Source organism: Manis pentadactyla, chromosome 7 (genome assembly GCF_030020395.1).
Source record: "Manis pentadactyla isolate mManPen7 chromosome 7, mManPen7.hap1, whole genome shotgun sequence".
Classification (NCBI taxonomy): domain Eukaryota; kingdom Metazoa; phylum Chordata; class Mammalia; order Pholidota; family Manidae; genus Manis; species Manis pentadactyla.
The window spans coordinates 81,979,244-82,002,008 of record NC_080025.1 but is presented as its reverse complement, the minus strand read 5'-3'; the positions used below and the strand labels follow the sequence as shown (position 1 = coordinate 82,002,008).

The window sequence follows — 22,765 nt, the reverse complement described above, 5'->3', positions numbered from 1 at the left end:
AGCATACCCTCTGTCACAGCAGGATCTCAGCTCCACCTGGCCCTCAGCTGGGCTCCCTCATGTACAACTGACTTTCCCAGCCATATGCCAGAGCACTATTTGGGGCCTGGCACATGGCATGTCAGGGTCTGTAGTCACCACCCTAAAGTTTGTCATTAGCTCAGAACTAGTGACTCTGAAACAGTAAACATCTAAGTGCAACCCTTCAAGGCAGGATTTATAGCTCAGGATATTCCACTAACTCTTTCCTGATGAAGTTTTAGAAAGCTGTCATTAAGCAGGTGCTTTAAGGAAAAATGATCTTTGCTAATTCTCAACTACACGATGAAATGCCATCTCCATACTTCCTGCTTCTCACTACGCAAAGGCTTTCATCAGACATCCCCACATTGGTTTAGCTTTTGTTGGAACACGTGTCACCTACTTCACTGGTGTTAGTGAAGCTCGTGGTTCCAAACACCAAAGGAACTCAGGTCATATCAAGTAGACATATCATGCCTAAATTTCCCATCCGCTGTTACTACCCTCCTCTCTCTCAAATGAAACACAGACCCTTGCAGGCTCTCTCACAAACCCCACACACAGTCAGAGGAGAAAGAATCCACCAGAGAGGAGAATCTGACTCACCAACAATTTGCTCAGGTTGACTGATGACTGCAGACCCTAGGCAAGTGCAGCTGTCTGTCCTCAGAGAAAGAAAAGAATAAGGAAGAAAGAAATGACACTCTACAGATCCTGGTATTGCTCTCAATGACAGGCACGAGCCGACGCTGTCTTTGGAAAATGAACATATGGCTCCAGAGCAAGGTGTTTATCCTAGACACTGAAACATAATCCTAATGTGGAATTAAGCTACTCAAATTATATAAAATGCCTCCCAAAATGAATTCCACCTTGCAATATTAAATCAGTATGACTTGGATTTTTCAACAACCCTGTGGAATCATTTTGATTTTTAAATAATATATGTAAGTTTTGTCACTCATCTGAGGCTGATAAACAGAATATGCAGCCATCATGCACTAAAGGGTAATATCATTTAATAAAGATATCAAAATTAGGCAAAGCACTGGAATTTTTGTTTCTTGGTATTTCATTCCTATTTCAGATGAATCGAAAATAAGGAAATATCCACAAATATGGAGTTGTTTTCACAAATACTGCTTATTGGGATTGTGTTACAATGGATTCAGTCCCATTTTCCCTAATGTCCCCACCTCCCCAAGAGACCATGGGTTGTTATTAGCCTCAGGTTGATTCCTCTCCTTCGTAAAGACCCTACTTGTTGCTTCCATGGAGACCTGAGGACCTAGGAGAAGCCTACAAATCACTGTATTCTGTATTCACTTGCGCAACATCAGTTGATTGCCTCTATACAGCACAGGGGGCCAGGTCCAGGGCTTATAAAGAGAAACAGGTGAAGCCTCTGCCCTCCAGGATCCACATTCTAGACATTAGACATTTGAAGAAAGATACTGAGCAAATATAAGATCTCATAAGTAAAGGGCAATTTCTTTTGGTCTGGCTCATACTTCAACCATAATACTCACCCAAGGATGGAGAAATGTTTACATTCTCTGCCTCTGTACTGAGCTAAAAAGGATCTCTTTAGCAATAAGTATAGCCCTCACAAAATGAATGCTTATTGCCATTGGCTGAATGTGTGTGTTCCCTCAAAATCTCTGTATTGAAACCTAATCCCCAATAAGATCATATTTTGAGGTGTGGCCCTTGGACGTGACTAGGCCATGACTTTGGGATGTGATTAGGTGAACTAAATTAGTGCCCTTGTAAGAGATCCCAGAGAGCATCCTTGCCTCTATGTGAGGACACAGAAGAGGACAGCCATCTATAATCCTGGAAGTGGACTCTCACTAGACACTGAATCTGCCAGCATCTTGATCTTGGACTTCCCAGCTTCCAGAACCATGAGAAATAAACTGCTGCTATTTATAAGGCAGCCAATCTAAAGTATTCTGTCATAGCAGCCTGAATTGACCTAAGGGACTTATTATGTGATAGGCACTGTTCAAGCATTTTGCAATATATACAACAGATATTGTTTGCCTCATTTAATTCAGTCAATTACCCTATGAGGGAGGTAGTATTATTATCATTTCTATTTTACAGATGAGAAAAACAAAGCTTAGGCAATTCAACACAGCCAATGGCACACAATTAATGAAGCAGTCAGAATGTTAACCTACATCAGACACCAAAGAACCACTAACTCACTCCACATGTCTTTAGCAATCTTAGTTTGTTAGCCAAAACACCTAGATTTTTCTGTTGGTTTGAAATACACCTGTAAATATACAAGTATTCATCTAATTATAATTTTTTTTTCCACAGGTAGAGAGAACTAAATTTCTAATGGAAAAATAAAAATAAGTCACAATTATCTGAGTATAGTTTCACTGAAAAAATATCTCTCATGATTTAATAATGACATACTGGGACTGCCTAAAGTTGAAGTCAAAAACACTGGATGGGCACCAGATGACGGCAATATGAGATCTGCTTAAATCGTTCTGGCAAAGCATAAGGATTATTTTCAAGGAATGTTCCTGATTTCATCCTTAGTCAGCGTATTCCCCTTTTCCCCTATTGACTGGCCATCTACTTCAGGAGAACACTGGCTGTTTTCAGAGCTTTCTCATTCAGCCTTTAAATTAGCTAACTGCCCAGCCACAAGGCAGGTAGTGATTTATGCCAAATGAATCATGAGGCAGGAGGCACTAAGGAAACGCTGCTTATTTTCCTTCTCCTCTCTTGTGAAGAGAGGAAAGTGTGACAAATGTTTGTGGCTTGGTAAACTGTACTAATTTACAGGCCTGCTGTTATCTTTCTAATGTAACACTCCCTAGAGGAGCTCTAAGGAATGATCTAGTTGAAGCTTTCAACTTCAATCAATAAACTTGGAAGATTATGAAACACAGGCTCCAATTTAATACAGTAAAATCCTGCTTTTATACCATTGAGGGAAAGAGTAATGCTACAAGTGATTTTGAAGTATAAGTTAAAGAAATTAAAACATGAATTAATATATTGCTTGCCAAGTTTTATGACCAAAATAATAGTAATAACCAACATCTGCATAGCTCATTACAGCTCAAGATACCACGAGGATGCCTTGAAGGCATCCTAAAAGATCACCATCGTCATGATGGCTACCATTCATTGACCAGCAGGCTCCGTCTAAGTGCTCTGCATGTACTTTACTCATGATCTCCCCTTTGTCCTTGTAGTGTTCCATATCCCAGAGAATGAACCACCATCTATTCAATTATGCAAGTCAGCAGTCTAAGGGTTATCCAGACACCACTCTCTACACCCTCTAAATGATCAATACCCAATTCCAATGAATTTCATCCCCTAAATCTGTTTCAAACACACCAGCATCGCTCTGGGTCTGCCACAACCACCTTACCCATCGTCTCTTACCCAAATGCTTGCAGTGGCTTCCCAGTTGGCCTTCTGGCCTCCCCTGCCCTCCTGCAGCTCCTCACTCATCCTCCCAAGGTGGGCACTGGAAATGCAGATCTGGTCTGTCACACACACCTGCGCATGTACTTAGCACCTTTCAAGGATTAGGCCCTGAATCTTCACGTGGGCTGCAGAGCATGCAGGGCTGGCACCTGCACCCTATCTCCATCTTCAGCCTTGAGGTTTGCCCTACAGCTACCCCAGCATTTGTTCACATCCTTCAAGTGTACCATGTGCCCTCTGCCACTCATCCCACATTCCCTTCATCTGGAAACCTAGCACCACCATCCCCTCACTTAGCTATTCATCTGTCAGCTCTGAAACATTACCCCCTTGGATAAAATTTTCCTGCCCAGTTCCCTTTCCCCCACTGAAGTCAAAGCTCTTTGGTATGGGCCCTCACAGGACCATGCTCATTTCCCCAACTATCTGTTGAGGAAGAGCAGGGATGGTGTCTGTCTGTCTTAGTTATGCATCTTCATTTCCTAGACCAGTAATTGAACACCCAAAGTAGTCATTAATTAAATAATTTGATACACTTAAAAATTATATTCCAAACACCTTTTCCCCTTTAATCTTCTCAAGAACCCAATAGAAGAGGTATTAATTTAATATTATCCCCATTTTACAAATGAGGTGATTGAAACTCCTTGCCCTCGGTCTCAGGCCACTGTGCCATGGAACCAAGGCTCAGGCTTGGGTCCTCTGACTCTCTGGCCCTCCCAAAACACTTTTTTCTGCCTCCCAAATAAGAAGCCCTATTGCATGTTGCCACCAATCAGCATAACAGAGAGGAGATAAGAATCATCATCACAACAGTTTCACAACTCAACAAGTGTGCTAGAAATACCTCATTGTTGGATTGTCCAGTGAAGAACATGAAATTTACAGTGTGTAAGTTATGCTTTATTAAAACTGCTTCTGAAAATCATCACAACTCCTAAGTGATATTTTGGGGTTCAACTAGAAAGCATCTCAAACATCGTGAAACACTTGAACACCTTCTCAAGAGACTAATTTAGTATTTCTTAAAGGGTGGACCTCACACCGCATGTATCAGAATCACACTGGATGCTGTCAAAATGCAGATGCCTAGGCCCATGTCTGGACCTACTGAACCAAAATGTTAGGGATGAGGTCCCAGAAATCTACACTTTTCATTTGCATGGGAAGTTGTTCTTATGCACATCACGGTTGGGAAACAGTGATCTCTGTGCAGCAAGACTGCTTTAAAAAGCCAAGTGTCCTCAAGGAGAAGGCTAATCACTTGGCTAAGATCTTGTATAGAGACACCTGCCTGCTCTTCAGTTGATTTTTCTAGCAAACAATGAGATTCCTGATAATAGAGAACAAAAACAGCATGTGCTTTACACAGTTTATTCAAGTAACAGCTATTGCACGTTCAGTGTATGCAGAACTTTAATACAAACTGAAATCTTCAGTGAGTCACACAGGAAGCCTCATGGGCAAGAAGAGTGCAAGTTTTACAAAAAGTTTTGTGGAAATTATCTAATAAGTATAGACTGTGATGTATCTCCTGGAGTTTGCTAATATGAAATATGTGAGTTTAAAACTATTTTTTCTTTTATTACTTCCACCAGGCACCTCCACTGAGTAGCTCAAAAATCCAATCTGCAATAGTGAGTTCTGTTATTTCTTACTAGACACAGGCATGCTAGTGGTACATGGCTCAAAATGACTGCTCTGTCCACTCGGGTTACTCTGCGGCAAATTAGAGACAAACAACAGGAACCTAGAGCTGGAGAGGAGGCTGATGCAAACCTTCAAGGACCAAGCAGGCTGTCAGCACTGAAAATGAGACCAAGTTATTCAGAAAGTTTTAAAGATCAAGCAGTTAACTGGAGGTGTGAATGTGGCTAGGAATTAGAAACAGGCAAGGGAATATACAGACAGAAGCAGAACTAACATCAGACACCCAGTGTTCTCTTGATAAGCAGGAAAATGTTCATTCTGCAGTGTAGAGCAAAGTCAAAAATTTAATCCAATATGACATAAAAGTAAATTTTTATTTTTTAAAAGTTTTTATCCCCTGCTATGTGCAGGGTACCATTACAGGGAATGTCCTTTACCCTTTTGGAGCTATGTAGCTAGCAGGGAATTTAAGTTGACAGACATCAGAACCAATGATTTCTCTGATACACCTTCCTCTCCATTCATTTACTATTAATCTTGAGACAGGAACATGTCCCTGAAGTGATCAGGAGATATTAGAACCTGTGTTTGACTGCAAACTTTATGATACTTCTGCTATTCACATTTGTGTTCCTTGTTCTACAACCTCTCTAAGCAAATTTGATGTTAAGTAAGTTTAAATGAGTCTTGTGAGCTTGACTGACAACCGAGTCCTTGAACCTTTGCCACTGACCTCCTAGACTTAAGTAAATAATCAGTTAAACAGATCAATAGATAATAGAAAAAAGAAAAAGTTAATAAAATACTGTCTTTGCCTTCCAGGAATCTAATAAAAAGGTAAAAGTCAAAAACAATAGTGCTATCCTAAAAAGCTATGATATGAGAAAATTTAGCACCAAAGAGCTTCAAAAGAGAAAAAGACAATTTGAAAATAGGCACGGCTTTGTGGAAGAAAGGTCTTCCAAGATGATTCTGAGATGAAATGGGGTAGGACACACACAGCTGGCAGGAAAGCTTCCAGAAAAATGTATCCCTGAAACAAAGGATGACGGCAGGAAACAAAGTTAGAGGAACACTGAATTGTCACCTTCCCTAGGAGAATCGGTGCTAGGAGAAGAGAGAAGAAGTAGGCCAGGCAAACTGCCTAGTCAGGATCACAGCGTGGAGGGAGGGTTTTGCAGGCATAAGCAAGGGACTGTGCTTTGATAAGGTAGCGCCTAAGGAGCCACTGGAGACTAGGGAGGAGCACGAGGATCTGGCCAGGGTTGGGTTTCATGAAGGTTAATGCAATGATGGTGTGCAAGATGAACCAGACCTCTGCTGGCAGCACGCAGACTGCTATGCAGGCTGTGTTCATAGTCAGGTAAGAGGTACTTTTGATGCTGGCTCTGCTTCTAAGAGTCTATATAGTGAGACAGAAAGCAGAAAACAGATACAGAAATGTTACAGTTGTTACAGAGAGAATCCCCGGCCTGTTCCTTCACATTTCTCCCTCATGCAGAACAGGAAATGGTATAAGCAAGCATTTTTTGAGGTTTGGTTTGGATATGCAATTTTAGAAAAAAATTGAAGAAACATGGAAAACAAACTGGAGAATAGCTAAGAAGGAAAAGCAACAAGAAAACTTTGTGCTAAATTTCAAGGATTTTATATAATGTTCTGTAAATGTAGGAATCAATCAAGTTGGACTATAGTGAGGCTTGCACATGAAGCCACAAGATAATGCTGAGCATGCCTTACAAGTGAAGAAATAAACACAGAGGCTGTGTAGAGAAGTAATTTACATTAGGTGCCAGAGGCAAAATACAAGTGTTCAAATGGCTGTGATACGCACTGCTCACCTGCCTTCCTTGGGCAAGTTGTTTACCTTTCTCTGTCTCAGCTTCCTGGTAAGTAAAATGAGGGTAAGAGTAGTACCTATTTCACAGAACTATTGAGAGGTGTTCCAGTTATCAGTTTATTCCCCCAACACTCCAAATCCAACCTTTGTTGCCTGCTCTGCACAAATGGAGATGGGCCCTTAGATAATTCTTCTTTGCCAGCTGGCATGATGCTAGGTATCATCATTAGGGGGCACTGCGGAGGCTCAGTTCCAGCTTGCCTCATCCAGCAGGCTCCGGCAGCTTGTGACCTTGCCAATACCCAGCTCTGCCGCGTGGCAGCCAGCAGCCTCCCCCAACCCCAACACCCCCTTGAGCGGTACTGCAGCAAGTTCTGAAGTATCCCACGTGCTTATGAATAGCTTCCCCCAGCATCCCAGAGGATGGATTTCCAGAAGGTTTCACCAGTGAGGTACCTTGGAACCTACTCTGCTACCCAGTGTACCATGGCCACACCCTCTTCCATGAGGTCTGAATCTTAATCCTAAATTGAAGGGACCCATTTTCTGGATTATTTCTTCCTTGGGAGTTTTATCTCAGTCTGGGGGTCATGGCTGTTCCTGTATTTGCTACTCCTGTATTTTTTAGAGTTCTCTTTACTTCTTACTAGTAATCCCTCATTACTCTGATCCCTTGTCACTGTTATTAATTCTTAATATTTTACTTTCACTGTTCAAATTACCATATGGTTTCTGGTAATTTGGTCCCAGTTGGTCACTGACTGATGTAGAAGGATTCAAAAAATCCTACTAAGTGTAAAATAGTGCCTTGTACATAAAAAACACTTTTAAAGTGTTTGTCACATTAATCTTCCAATATGAGAGCCAGAAAAGAAAGGAATAAATACAGTTTTAGATCTGGCATCATATAAATGTCCCCTGTGACTTGTATCCTTGGGAAAGGAAAAACTATTTGTTTTTCTTCTACTTTATTTTCAGTTTTTGCCATTAAATATATTTAGTACAATAAAACCTACTGCCTGGCATTCTAGATAAAGACCAGGAATTTACATTAAATAAGTGATATTTAAAACAAATACATAGTGAGAGCATACATATTTTAGTGCCTTAATTGGTGGGCAATATTAGAACTGGCTGGATAATAAACTAAACTTAAGTTTATTAACATCCTCTATTTCATAAAAAGGCATTTCTATTTAAGTGGTTTCCCATATAACAAGATTAAATTGTATAATACATTATACTTTTCAAGGTACTTTCCTGTACATTGTCTTTAATTTTATATTCATAATGATCCTGTAAAGAATTTGGAGAAAATATCCCTGTAATTTTTGAGATTGGGAAACTGAAGCTAGAAGAGGTCAAATGGCTTACCTACAATCCAACAGTGCCAACAGTGATAGCTATGAGAATAGACCTCAGGTCTCCCAGTTCTCAGACAAACACATTTTTCCCTCCACTGTATTAATTCCCTGACAACCATGATCAAGGTTGATTCAGCCTCAAATAACATCTTGAATTTTTTTTTCTATAAAATGTGAAATACTCCAAGACAAGTCTAGAAGATTCATCCAGACCGACTTGCTGGGTGCGGTGTAAGCCCTGGGCCTCACCCTCCTATTTCCGTCTCCACCCTCGGAAGGCCCGCGGGTGCGTCCCGATGTAGCTCCCTCACCCCTGCAATGGGGGCCATGCCAACCTCAGCTCGCTGCTCTGACTGGGGCCTGGGGCCCTGCCCACACCGCTTCTGGCTCTGTTCTTCATCTCTAAAACATGGACGGCATATCACGCCACCCATGAGCTCTCTTCCTCCTCTAAAGCCCCCTGATCCTAAGGCTGCTGAGTCAGCCCACTCCTACTTTCTTCACCTTTAACATGTACAGTTTAACATGCTCATGTGTTTTGATTCCAATGTTTGGAATATTGACTCTGGAGTTTCAAGACCATTTTAATGTGTTGTTTTGGGAAAGTGGATCATTAGAGTCACCATGTAATTTTTAAAAAATAATTCCATCCACTATATATATATATACTGACTCTAGGGATTGAATGGGCCCAGAAATGTATATTTTAAAAGGCTCCCGGTATCAGGGTCTGCATGGCTAGGTGTGAGAATCTCTGCTTTTCAGGTACTTGGGCTCATTGTTTTATAGTCACATCGTGTATAGCACAACTCCTAAATGCTTCCAGGAACTGATTATTTGCCATTTCATTACTTGATAACAAATTATAGCTTCTCATTTTTGCACATGAAAAGCCCACTTCACTTCAATGGTGAGAACTGATAGCCACATTATATTATGAAATTTAGAAATGACAGATCTTTAGTGCCTGAAAGAACCAGATGACAGAAATCATATCTGTGACAGCTGACAGACTTTTCAAAGCTCTAAAAGCAAAAACCAAAAACATATGCTGAAGATCTCAACTCAAAAACAAGCATCATTAAAAGAAATAATAAGACACTTTCCATGATCACAGAGGCTTAGAGTTACAAAAACCTCATCTATGGCATTTACCCTTGAACATTATGCTTTATTGAACACTTGTTAGCGCAAAGAGTATAAAGACTTGTGTTCAAATTCTGTATGTAACTACAAGCTAGGGGATCCCTACCTACTTGCTTAACCTTTGTTCATACATCTAGAAAAAAAAGGAAAAGTCCAACTGGAGATGGTCTGCATTAAATTATATGAGTCCATGAGAAATGAGGTTAAGAAACTGAAATATGTTAAACATGTTGAATTTTGTATTTTGCTATCAGGTTTATGGATAATGCATCAGCTAGTTTCAATCACTAAAAGATAATGTTATTACCATTCTAGTTTCCTTTAAAAAAAAATTCTATGTTATAACAGAAGGTGAAACCCTGAGCACTCTAGACAATATTGTGCCCTTTACAAAAGAGGAGGCTTGTGTTTGGAAATAATAATAGCAAACACATGTCAGGCACTGTTGTAAAAGTTCAAAACACAGTAACTCAGGTAATCCTCACAACAGCCAAATAAGGCAGGTACCATTTCTGAATCAGAGAGTTAGCAACCTGCCCAAGGTCACACGGCTAGGAAGTGCAAGGCCCAGATTCAAACTCAAGCAATCTGATAATAAAGTCTACACTCTTCATCGTCATGATATCCTGCCTCTTCCAAGTTCACCAAACTTAAAAAATTTCCTAATCAGGAATTGTTTCCACAAATCAAAGAATCATCAGTTTTCCAGAGAAACAATGAATAATTCAAATACCTGATCCAATGTTGTTGCCATTCATGCTGTTTGAGAAATGGGAATTGATGCTGTTAAAGGGAAAGAGACTTAAAATGCAAAAGTGACCACCATTTATGTCTACACTTCCAGAAAATGGAGTATCTTGCTGTCTTCTTAAGTCCATGCACACCCAGATGCCAAAAAAGCCTTGGCTTGTTTTATCTTATTTGGGTTCCAGAATCTCGAACCTGATGGTCAGGAAACTTCTGGTCAGTGCAAGTTTACACATAACAATACCCAGATGCAGTATTTTAACTCCCAAATATATGAAAATGACGAAAAGATTTGTTCAGAATGCTGGAACCCACACTATTATAAAAACACTATTTGCTTTATGTTATAATTCACTGACTTCATACAAAACGAAGTGTAAAGGATTTGGAGAGTTTTCTGTCTGTCTATGGTTCTTCCTCATGGGGGAAGCAGAGAGCACCTGTAACTAATGTGGCTGCAGAAGGAGTCTCTTTGCTGGCCCGGTGCTACCGTCTTCCATGGGAGAGGTGTGGGAAGCCATGGCTAAGTCAGCTGCACAGGCCCATACTCAGAAGGGCGCAACTATGGCACAGAGACTGCAGACTCCCAAAAGAGACCTGAGGGCTGGCTGGGCCTTGCCCCCAGCCAGCTTTTGCTGGGCTGACCTAGTTTCTCAGCAGGCACCAGTATCAACTGCAGAACTTGGGCCTCTATCTCTGTGCAGCCCTGAGAGGCACTGGGCAGGTACTGTGCCCACTCACTCATTGTGCCCTTATCTTTGCCCTGCTTGTTTCAGTGGTCAATAGTTACCCAAACTGCAAGCAACATAAGCCAAATCCAGTTCTCATTCTTGCTCATCTTCAAGCCCATATATGCCTTTGTGGGCTGGCAGAGCTCAGCTGGGACCTCTGCTGCTTGCATCAGGGCTCTCTGACTGAGTGTCTGCCTCACCTGGGTGCTTGATGGAGTGCTGCCTTGGAGTCCTGGCTGATGGCTGTGAACCCAAGCGGCTGTGGGAAGCTGTTCTGGCTGGGGGTGTCCTGGTGTTCTATCTGAGCTGTCTCAGCTAGAAGGAGCATTTTTATGCTCAACTTGTTCTCTTTTGCAACAGTGTTAGGAGAGGTTTTTAAATCCCTTCCTGGAGAACAGTCTCTTTTTCCTTAGAACTGAAAAAGAATCCTCCACTGGCAGAGCTCCAAGAGACTTCCTGTCTAACACCATTAATCACCCAGGCACCTGTATGGGGGGTTCCCACTAGTATTACTGCCTCATCTCATCTGGTCTGGTATAAGGATTATGCTGTAGAATGTGCTTACTTCATGCTACATATTCCCAAGTCCACGCTGCTGGAATGCCAACTGCCAAACATTATATTTTCATGCTAAACAAAATATACAACAGATGATTAGAGATGAAATCCCAAACTCCCCCATGAAGCCACCCGTGCCCATGCATTATCCACCCAGTCCCTACCTGGACTCTATCTGTTCACACAACTCTTTTGACTGACATCACGTGTTTCCCTTCCCTGGGTCTGAAACTTAGCCCTCTATCTAACTAATCTCTGAGAACAACTTGGAGCAAGTAGCACATTTAATATATCCCCTGGGTCTTGGCCTATATATAATAGCTCCACAAAATGGTGTGATCATCCACTGCTAGTAATACTGAAGCTCATGACACACAATTATCAGTATCTATAAGGCAAAATCCCATTGTGCTCTAATTCCCCAACAGAACTGAAAAAGAGATGTTCCAATAAGAACAAGCAAAATGAGCTACTATTTTCAATACTGAAAGGACTTTTCACAAATGAAAATTTCAAAAAACAATCAATCTCACCCAAATTCCTTTTGGTTTGCAAATGTTATTAACAACACCCAAGGCTGTCTAGATGGGCAGAAACATTTTTTAAATGGGGGAAAAAACAGGGGATTGATAACCAGTGGTCATTAAGTTACACTAAATATCCAATTTCAGCCTTGACAAAATCCATCAAGTCTATTTTTTTCTCACTAAAATTAAAGCATTCAGCCATGATTTGACCATTTTTCCCTTCTGATCTAGCTCTCCTTCTTGATACCTTATTAGTCAGTGGTAGGATTTGTTTGACAGGTGTGATAAGAAAGTTAAATGATCAGCAAGCCCCAGGGGTATCACTTCCAAAATGAAATCAATGTCCATGTAAATAAGGTATTTGTAATAATAGTAACTTGCATATGTACAGAGCTTCATGGTTAAAAAAGCATTTTCAAATATATTAACTCATTTGATACAATATTCTTACAAAATAAGTAGAGGAGGGATAACACTCTCATACAGAAGAGGAAACAGCAGTTGTAATATCACTGCTACAAGGAAACAAGATCTATCCTTTGTTATTTACATATGTCCTTTATATTTATTATGAGAGGCATTGGTCATTAAATAGATCTATCTGATCATGGGAAGAGGGTAGTGCTTTTTCCTTGTACTGTTGTCAGACATTGTTCTAGGACAAGTGTTCTTAAGGTCTAGCATGTATCATAATTACCTGAAAGGCCCAAAGTTTCTGAGTTAGTAGGTTGGAGGCAGGTGGTGGGAAGATAGTGGCATTTCTAACACATTCTCAGCCACACTGATATGAAGGGTCTGGGGACCACACTTTGAGAACCATCGTCAAGTACTAAAGACACAATTCTCTTTTATTTCCCATCGACTCCAGATGAAACCTCAAGGTCTCTGGCTTTTCTGATCATGGTTGGGTTCTTTTAAATTGCAAATACCACTGCTTTAAATTATAATCTCAATTCAGAAAGTAAATTATCCAGTTTATGATATTAATCAAAACTCTGGACTCAATTGAACGTTAAGTTAAACATTCTTCTTTTTCAGGCTTTCTCGGGCTGGAAGACAGCCAAGTGGGAAAGAGGGGCATGACTGGCTTCTGACTTCTCTGCTCTGTGCTCCAGCCCCCTCAGGAACCAGCTCTCCTGCAGTTGAGGGAAGGGATCTTATGGGCATGGAGGAAAGAGACAGAGGTAACAACAGGCCTAGTATGAACTGGTACATTGTAATGGCCCTCACGTGCCCTCAAGCAAGCCGAGTTTGAAGCTGACTCTCCAGTGGGTGCTTAGTGGGCTGTCTGGAGAATCTCAATACTGCAAGTCATCTTATATATGTCTGTTCTAACTAGCCAACTACTCCTTCCTCCGCCCCTAGGAATCTGGTTCTCCCCTCTAAATTCTTGCCACAGGGTCCCTCTGTCCCTTCGAAGGCCCTATTGGACAGACCCATGACCACCTACATTAGCTCCGACTCCTGTGGTTCACCACTACTACATATCTTACCCAGAAAATTCCAGGGATACACACCAGTCCCATGGCAGCCATTCCATGCTGCTGCCATAGGCCACTTAACTTCATGCACACAGAAGCCCTGGTCCTCTGGGGCTTCTCCCAGTGTGTACAAGGAACACATTTCAGATTCTCCAACTAGACCTATGGAAATCTCCCTCACAGAGCTTGAGGCAAAGGAGGTAATACCCACTCCCCTGCCTCAGGGTAAGGCGGGTGCAGATACACAATATCCTAAGCCTCTCTTCAGTTTCTCTCTTCACAAATCTTGACTCCTCTTCCTTCTCCCTGAATGCTTTCATATTTTCAGAGTGTGAATAAGGCTGGAAAAGTGTGGAATTGGCTCTTAATCATTTCCTTTATGAATTCAACCAGTATAAAACCAGCTTCAGAATTTTTCAGACATTGTATCACAGTGTGTAATAGTTAATTTTATGTGTCTATGATTTGGACTAAGCTATGGTGTCCAGTCCTCTGATCAAACACTGGTGTCAACATTGCTGTGGAGGTATTTTTTAGATATGATGCACATTTAAATTAGTAACTTGGAGTAAAGTAGACCACCTTATAATGTGCATAGGCCTCATCTAATTGGTTGAAGGCCTTAAAAAAAGGCTAAGGTTTCCCTAGAAGGAAAGGATTCTGCCTCCAGACCCTCTGTACTCATAACTGCAACATCAACACTTCAGAAATTTCCAGCCTATTGGCCTATCCTACAAACTCTAGGTTTACCAGTCCCCACAACTGTGTGAACAATTCCTTAATATAAATGTCTGTAAATTAGTATCTTTCTCTCCATCTTACTCTACTTTTCTCTCTCTCTGTTCTGTTTCCCTGGAGAATACTGACAAACACACAATGTTTTGTTGAAACTTCTATTTTAACCTCCCTTTTCAAGCTTCACAAAAGTCTATACTATGCCCATTTAATAGATGAGGAAATAAAAGTATAAACTTAACTGAGGAGACAGCTTTCAGTAAAGGAACCTTCAGGATGTAGCTCCAGGGCTCGAACAGGTTTCTCTGTTCTCAACACCATAAAATATTACCAGGTGTCCAGGAAAGCTGAACCACTAAGTCAGTTGTATCTCATATGTATGCCTAGAACAAGAGCAGTCAGTTCAGTGATTTAAGCTTAAGAGAATTCTGTCAACTTGAATTGAACCTATGGGTTGCCACTCCACAAATGCAAACCATTCAGATGACTGACACATTTTGTTCACGTTGTCAAAGTATTTGGGGGAGAAATATATTTGTAACACATTAATCCCCCCTTATCCACAGTTTCACTTCCTGAAGCTTCAGTTACCAGGGGGTTGATCTCAGTCTGGAAGCAGATAATCCTCCTTCTGATGAATAATCAGAAAGTCAGTAGTAGGATCACACTACATCACACTGCCTACATCATTCCCCTCACTTCATCTCATCACACAGGCATTATATCATCTCACATCATCATCATAAGAAGAAGGGTGAGTACAGTGTAAGATAGTTTTAGAAAGAAACAACATTTACATAACTTTTATAACAGTATATTATTATTTGTTCTTTTTTATTATTAGTCATTGCTGTTAATTTCTTGCTGTACCTAACTTATCTGCCTAAAAATATTATTCTACTCTGAAAATTCAAGTATTAGAAAACTGTGCCAACACGTACCTCTTGTGAGCTGCTGACCTCCTGATTCTCAGTAAGGGCCTCCAATGTTGGAGACACTAAAACATCTAGGATACAAAAGTATGGCCCTTCTTTATAGAAAAATGGTTTTACAATCAACTGCTCCCTATGCTTTTCTTCATTTTCCTTTTGGATTCTCCCTTTTATTTGAGCAATCAGAATTAGGATAAGATGTCCCGTTCAGTGATCTTATCCAGCAGTAACCCTCACTCCTGGTGCCTCAAAATTGCAGAAAATTCTGTTAACTCAAAGGACAGTGAGAACTCACTTTCATGCACACATGAAGATCTCAGCTGACTAGAAGTGGCTTCTTCTAGTCTTTTGTTTTAAGCCAAAAAGTAGATGTTGACCTCATCATAATGTTTCCTTAACCATATAATCTCTCTGATTGCATATATACGAGCATTTTATTATGTTGCTGACCTCAGTGAACTGAAAATAGGCAACTAATTTTCCTTTAAACCCAAAAGTGGTCACTTACAAGGTAGGAAAATATATTGTAGTCAAGGTAGGAAAATATACTGTAGTCATGTAACAATGAAGTTTATACTCCTTTCCAGGTTCTTGCTCAAAGTAAATTAGCATAAACTGTTCCTTGATTCTATCAAGACAAATGTTCTTTCTTCACATGGTACAGACAAATGTTTCAGGAGAATATGAGGTCCTGAGAACAACAGTGTGCAATGTCACAGCACAGGCAGTCTGATCATTTATCATTTACTTACCAGCTGCCACTTTTTATAGCAGCAAAGTATGAGTTTGAACGCTACCTTTCATTTAGCTGTGCTGAAACAGCCAGAGCTATAGGGTTAAAATTGTAAGTAATTTAAAGCACACTTCCTTCCATGACTGATACAGAAGGCTCAGAAGGAGACAGCCTTCCAAGTAAGCTAACCATCGTTCCCATCTTATTTGAGAGACATAAAATCCCATAATATAACCCTTGTGATCACTAAAACCTTCTAGTTCAAAGGGCCACAACCCCTTAATCACAAAGTTGCCCTGCCTTAAAAGACAGTTGAGAAGATGGTGGATTATCCATCACATGGCAACCCAAGATAAGATCCTGAGGAACTGTGGATAAAACAGGAAACTTTATTCTTTGAAAATGAACTTCCCATGCTCATAGACTCTGATAGATTACATCTTAGAAGAGTATAAATAAAAGGCCTTCCTTCTTTTTCTTTCTGTCTCTTTCACTTAGAACACTCTAGCTACAAGGAAAATAATCAATACATAGAGCTTCCAGCCAAACTTAAGGGGATAAACTAGTAAATGCTAAGCTTTGGAACATTAAGAAGGCTCACTGTGCAGTTTCAGAACAATTTCCATGACATTAGCTCTAACTGTTCCCACCACCACTGGGGCCAACTATGAGGAACAGAATCAGCATTATTTTGCTTTCTACTCTCAGGCATGACAACGACAACGACAATATAACAATAATGAGAATGATGCTACCTTTCATATGTGTAACAGACCCAGGTATATGGAGCTGACTACATTCCAGCTGATTGTGTAGACTCCAGGAGGCAGGAAGAGTGTCTATCTTATTTACCATCATGTCTCCCAAAGCCTGTTAAAATGCCTAGTTGGTAAATCTTTATTGAATAAATAAACTGAATATCTCATTTGATCTTCAGAAAACAGTGTTCCCTGAAGTGAATTACTGGTTCTATTTTACAGAGGATAAAACTGAGTCTCAGGGAGGTAAGCAGTGTGCCCGAAGTACACACTATTAAGTGGCTGAGTCAGAAGACAAACTGAGGTAGTCTGACTCCAAATTTAGTATTCACCCAAATTCACTATCCATACTGTATAGTGCTGCCAAACTTGATGAGAGCTACAGCATGGATAAAGCAAGTAATAAGATTAGCATGTCAAATGTAATAATTATGCCTCTGAAATAATGGGCAAGGAAAAAAAATCTAAGGTCAGATCACAATAGAAGTGCAGTAAGGAGTCAAGTTCAAGAGATTGGTCATTATTAATCAAATTATAGATTGGCCCCAATAGCCACATATTTCCTTGCACTTGTACTCAGGAGACCCTTTTGTAAAACATTCACAGAAAAAGATCGATACCTCTCTGGAGGTAAGTGGCATAAATTATGTCTCAACATATACACCACAGGAGTTTTACTGTGTGTTGTATACAGTAATTGCATTTTATAGATGGCTGTGGAAAGCTTCAGTCCTCATTGATTTTGATCATAAACTAAAAGGCAACAAAAAGAAAAGTACAGCCCTTTATATGAAGAAGTCAGTCAGCTGAAGCTGCAAAGGAAAATGAAAAATTGGCATGCTGAATGTGATCAATTCATGTTTCTTAGAAAATGAGTGTAGATATTTGAGTGTTTTCATTATGAGCTGGTAGCCAGACTTGAACAGTGCTATGAGAATCTCTGTTCATCTAATAGTCAGTGGTGGTACCTATCAGCAAGATTTAAGATGACAGGAAGCCAGCTTAACCGAGCCCTTTCGAACATTCCACGTCATGGATGCCATCACGATGGCTTATGAGCCACAGTAACTGAATATTTGTGTTTTTATTATTGCATTTAACATGTCTTTGGGATTTACAGTCAAAATTAAATGGAGATTGTGATGTAATCTGAGACTGTCAAAATGTCACGAACATTTTTAACTTCCAAAAGCATACTTTTCAAGCATTACTCTCTTGATTTCCTTCATTTCTTCATGCCCTTCACAGCAAGCAATTCTGAAGGGATGTTAATGCAGCATAACAACTCTTTACCCTTTTTCAAGGCCGGTTTTGCAATATGGGCAAAATGATTGGAAATGGAGTCCTGAAAATACTGAAACCATCTGTCAGGGACTCAGCTAAGAAGATCCACACTATTACACAGCCAAGGATGGGGATAAATTATGCCTGGCTGGAAATATCCAAAGCAAGTAGAGTCCCATTCAAACTTATTAGGATAAACTACAAATTTTTTTTATTATTGACTGCCCTGGTAAAAATCACACTTTCACATAATGAAAAACCATAAGCTACACTGCTGGGGAAGAAGGCAAATGGTGTTTACACTCTAAAAAAAAATTTCTAATAATAAATAATACCTAAAGCAAGTGTCACTAGAAAAAATCACAAGCTTCTGTCAAAATGCCTATAGAACTGTTTACACTCATAGACACAGTCCTGTGAAATGTTCCTGTGCATTTTGTAAAAATAACCCTCTTAATATTTAATCACAAACTTGGCTAATATTTATTCATGAAATGTGTTTGGTAAAATACTAAAGAACTGGAGGGTGGAGCTGTTGTGATTAAATTATATAGTTGGGATGTCAAGCTTTAGAATAAGTTAAAATACTGTGCCTCCTTCCTCCCTTAAATATTTACTGCCATTATAAAACTATTGACATCTTATGTAGAAAACAGTGGTTCTCACATTTTTTATACTTGTAAACAGTGGAAGTCAAAATGTTCCCACGAATGCTGGAGCTGATCCACTGTACAGGAAGCAAAGATCTTCTCAGTTCTAAGTGTAGCACTACGTTAAAATGAATCATCACTTCCACATTCCCTCACTCACAGAAGGCTGAGTGAGAATGAAAAATGGGGCCCTTTCTCCCAAGTGCCAAGTAGGAAGTCTGGCTACACAGTTGCAATTGGTAAATTAAATGTGTTGAGAAAACAGCCTGTGTATATGCGAGGACAAACACAGTTGCTCCCCCTTCCCCTCTAATATACTGGAATCAGTGAACTGAAAAGTTAGTCCAGCAATTTCTGCAGCAATTAGAATATCATTCATGGATTCTTCAATTCCTCTTGCTATTTTTTTATATTCAGTCTTAATCCGACCTACTGCCAGAGTGATTTGGTTAATTTCTAAGTAACATTCATGAATGTCCTTTTTATCAGTAGAAGGGTAGTAGAGTATATTGTTCAGAGAATTATAGAATTCGAGTGTCCAAATAAAAACCTTGAGAGAAATGTTCCAAATGCAAAATTAAATCAGTAGGTAACTCAGAAAGATCCCCCTCTCAAGGCTGGGTCTCTGAACTGTGTGCCTCTGGCTTTACCAGTTAGGATGTAACAGCACTCGAGAGCTAAAGGAACCAGATACAAGGTGAAATTTGGCTTAATTAAATCAAGGGCCAAATCACCCTGAACCAGATGTCAAGTCAAAATAGGATCCAGCAAAGTTACTGAGATTGCAAAGAAATCCTCCTGATCTGATCATCAAACTGTTCCATGAACCAGGGGCACAGAGGGGTTAACACTGAGTGTCCATCTAGGGCACTGGGAGTATGTTGAGGCAGGACCTTTCAACAAGCCAATCAAAACACTAATAAGGCACCAATGTAAGTGGTTTTATAGACTGGAATCCCAAGGCAGAAATCTTGAGCTTTTCTTCCTAGATTGGGGGCTCCTGATATTAGAGCAGCCACCACTGCTAGCTAGCTAAGACACCTCTGCACAGCCCAGGGACCCATGAATGAATCAACCATTCAAATATACTAATGACACCACCCACACAAACATTAGCCACAGCCAGACCTCCACACACACAGGCAGTAGGCACTAACTGTAAGAATGGCTCTAAAGCACCCAAGTGCATGTCACACACGCTTCATCCAAGTTCCTCTCTCTTCCTTCATCATGGTGGTTAGTGGTTTAAATGCCCTGTCCTATGGCACTGGAATTTTGTGGAACTGGAAAGATGACTATTGACATCATAAAATCTCAGATGCCCTTGAATGAAGAATTCTCTTCCATCTAGATACAGGCAAAAGGATTTCTCTAAAGAGGCCTGTAGTCCACCCACCTTCCAGAAGGTCCCATATGGAGCACTGAGGGAAGAAAGGAACATACCGAGAGCAGAGAGGCTAAATCCACCCTAGCACATGGGGAGGCAGATGTCACTCTGATTTTACTCTCACATTTCAGCCTCTGATAATAAAGCTGTTAATCTCTTGAAATCCCCTTAGACAGGAATTCTGTATCTACATTCATTCTCCAGAGCTCTGTATGTTACGATTTGCAAGTTCAAGAAACTCAATAAAGGTTTGAGCCCAAAGACCCTCCATCAGAACCAATATTGAGAGGTTAAAAAGACTTGCTTCAGAATTCAGAACAGAGTTAGTGAGATCCAGTATGCTACTGAAAGAGTGAGTTGATCGACAACTGCATAACAGAATCTATAGCAATAGCTGTTATTTTTAAGTTCTTACTATCTTCCAGAAACTATAACATGTACAATACATAGATTACTTCGTTTAATTTTCACTATCTTTGAGTTAAGTATACCATTGTGTCCATTTTATAGATGAGGAAACAATGTGGAAGAGGTTAAGTCACTTACCGCAGGTTCCACAGCCTGAAGGTGGCTGACCTAGCCACAGATGAAGACGTGAAAGAATATGTGATAGAGGCAAGTTCTCTGTTCACCTTCAGAAGACTAGAATAATCTAAGTTAGAATAAAATGGAATTGCCATTACATCACTTCTGGTAATACCATAAGCAGCCCCTGCAAGAAAGCATGCAAAACTAAGTGATGTGAGGCCTGGGTTTCAGGCATTTTGCTTTCCATGTGATTAGCTTCATGCTTTTGAGAAAAATCATATAATCAGTTTAAGCTCTAGGGTTAACCAATCATACAGTGGTCAGATGTTATAATAGGGGGAAGTCATTACTTGTTCCTGAGCTTGATAGCACAACTAACGTGTGACTCATAAATGGAGAGATCACTTCATAGTACATAATGTTTAGTATCTAATACTCCATTTATCAGGCAGCATAGCATGGTATGTTGGGAAAGAAGGAAAAGAAGTACCTGCTAGAAGTTTATGCTTTCTATGAAGTATCTTCATGACTCTTATTAGTTAGATATTGTTATTAAGATTAAACAAATTAAGAACAGGAACTATGGGAGATTAAAATTATGGGTAAAAGGATTTCCCTAAAGGGGCCTGTAGGCCAGCTGCAGGGGCTGATAAATACCCAGTCCCACTATGCTATAATCGATGATTCCCACAAACCTTGTAATAGCCCTTTATAGTTTCTGAAACATGTTATTTTCACTTGGTTATCAATATTCTATAGATGAGTAAATTAAGGTTTGGAAAGTAAATGATTAATCATGTGAGTAAGTGTTGGACAAAGGACTCACAATGACTTCTTCTGATAAGCTCTGAGCTCTCTTCACTATCCCAATTATCTCAGCCTCCCATGTCTCACCCCAGACGGAGAAATTTCCCTAGTTAAGTGAATTCTAAAATTTTACTAAGACTTCCTATTTTGGGTAGAGTTTCTTATTTCAGGCAAGGTTGGTAATTAAATTTAATAAAAAGATTTATATTCCAAGAAACTTAAGTCCTCCATAGTGATTAAAGCTATATAGTACTAATTCATATGTAGCACTCTACTTATGGAGGTAGTTATAAAATGGAAGAGCAAGAGAGAAGCTATCCAGTGATGAGTCTACCATCATATACACCAGTGAGCTGATGGTTGTTGAGGAGGAAAGAGAAAGAAACTAATATAGATGGGACACACACTACATGCTGGCACTTAACATATTCATTGAACAAATATTTACTGAGCAACTATTTTATGTCAGGTACTCTGCAAGGCTCTCACTATACAATGGTAAACAAAATAAACACAGTCCCTATTTTCATATGCATAATATCTAGGCAGGGAAAATAGACAGTAAACAAATAATCCTCTAAATAAATATAAATTCTGAATCATAAGAGTTGTGAGTGAGAAATAGTAAAAGGCAGATAATTTAGATAATCAAAGGGCCAGGAAAAGCTTAACTAAGGAAATTATATTTAAGCATAGAACTGAAGAGTAAGTAGGAATTAAATAGACCAAAAAAAATAGGAAGGCCTGTTTAGGTAATTAACTTAATAGCAAAAATCTTGAGATAAAAAAGAACCTGATGTGTATAGGAACTGAAAGATTGTAGAGCCAGAACATCGAAAATAAAAGTGGACTAGCACGGGATGAGCTTGGAGAAGTCGAAGGGGGCTAGTCCAGATTAGCATGCATGTATTAATCATCTCAATTGACTAAATCGAAGAGGCAGGCCTTTATTGGGTCTGTCTTACAGAGGAGGAAACAAAAATTCAGAAAAGTTAGTGAATTCTGAGCTTTCAAAGCTAGTGAGGGGGAGTACAGTCTTATTATAAGAATCTATCCTTTAGGGAATGCTCCTTCCCCCCCAGATGAGTCCTTCCAAATAAGGAACTCCACTGACTGAACAGACCAGCCTTTCTCTACTCCTGGAGGAGCAACTTAACCCAACTGGTGAGCTTGGAAGGTCAAGGGGAACACTCAGAGCGTGGATTCTTCTACCTCTCTCTTTCTTAACGAAGTACATGCTCCGCTCTGCTCCTCCATGTCTTACATCAGGAGTCACATGGTGTCATCATTTTGCTGCCTGCGGCTGAATTCTCCCTAATCCTGCCTTCAGAATGAGGGAACCTACTTGAAAGCAGGTCAAATCCACACTCTCCAAAACCAGTTTTATCAGGGATAAAGATGATATTTTGGACTCACCT

At 40.0% G+C, this 22,765-nt stretch overlaps 1 protein-coding gene across 2 annotated transcripts in view; it reads right to left on the bottom strand.

Annotated features, from left to right (window-relative positions):
- NXPH1 (neurexophilin 1) overlaps window positions 1-22,765 on the bottom strand; it is a 274,107-nt gene that overhangs the window by 201,179 nt on the left and 50,163 nt on the right. The window lies entirely within an intron of this gene.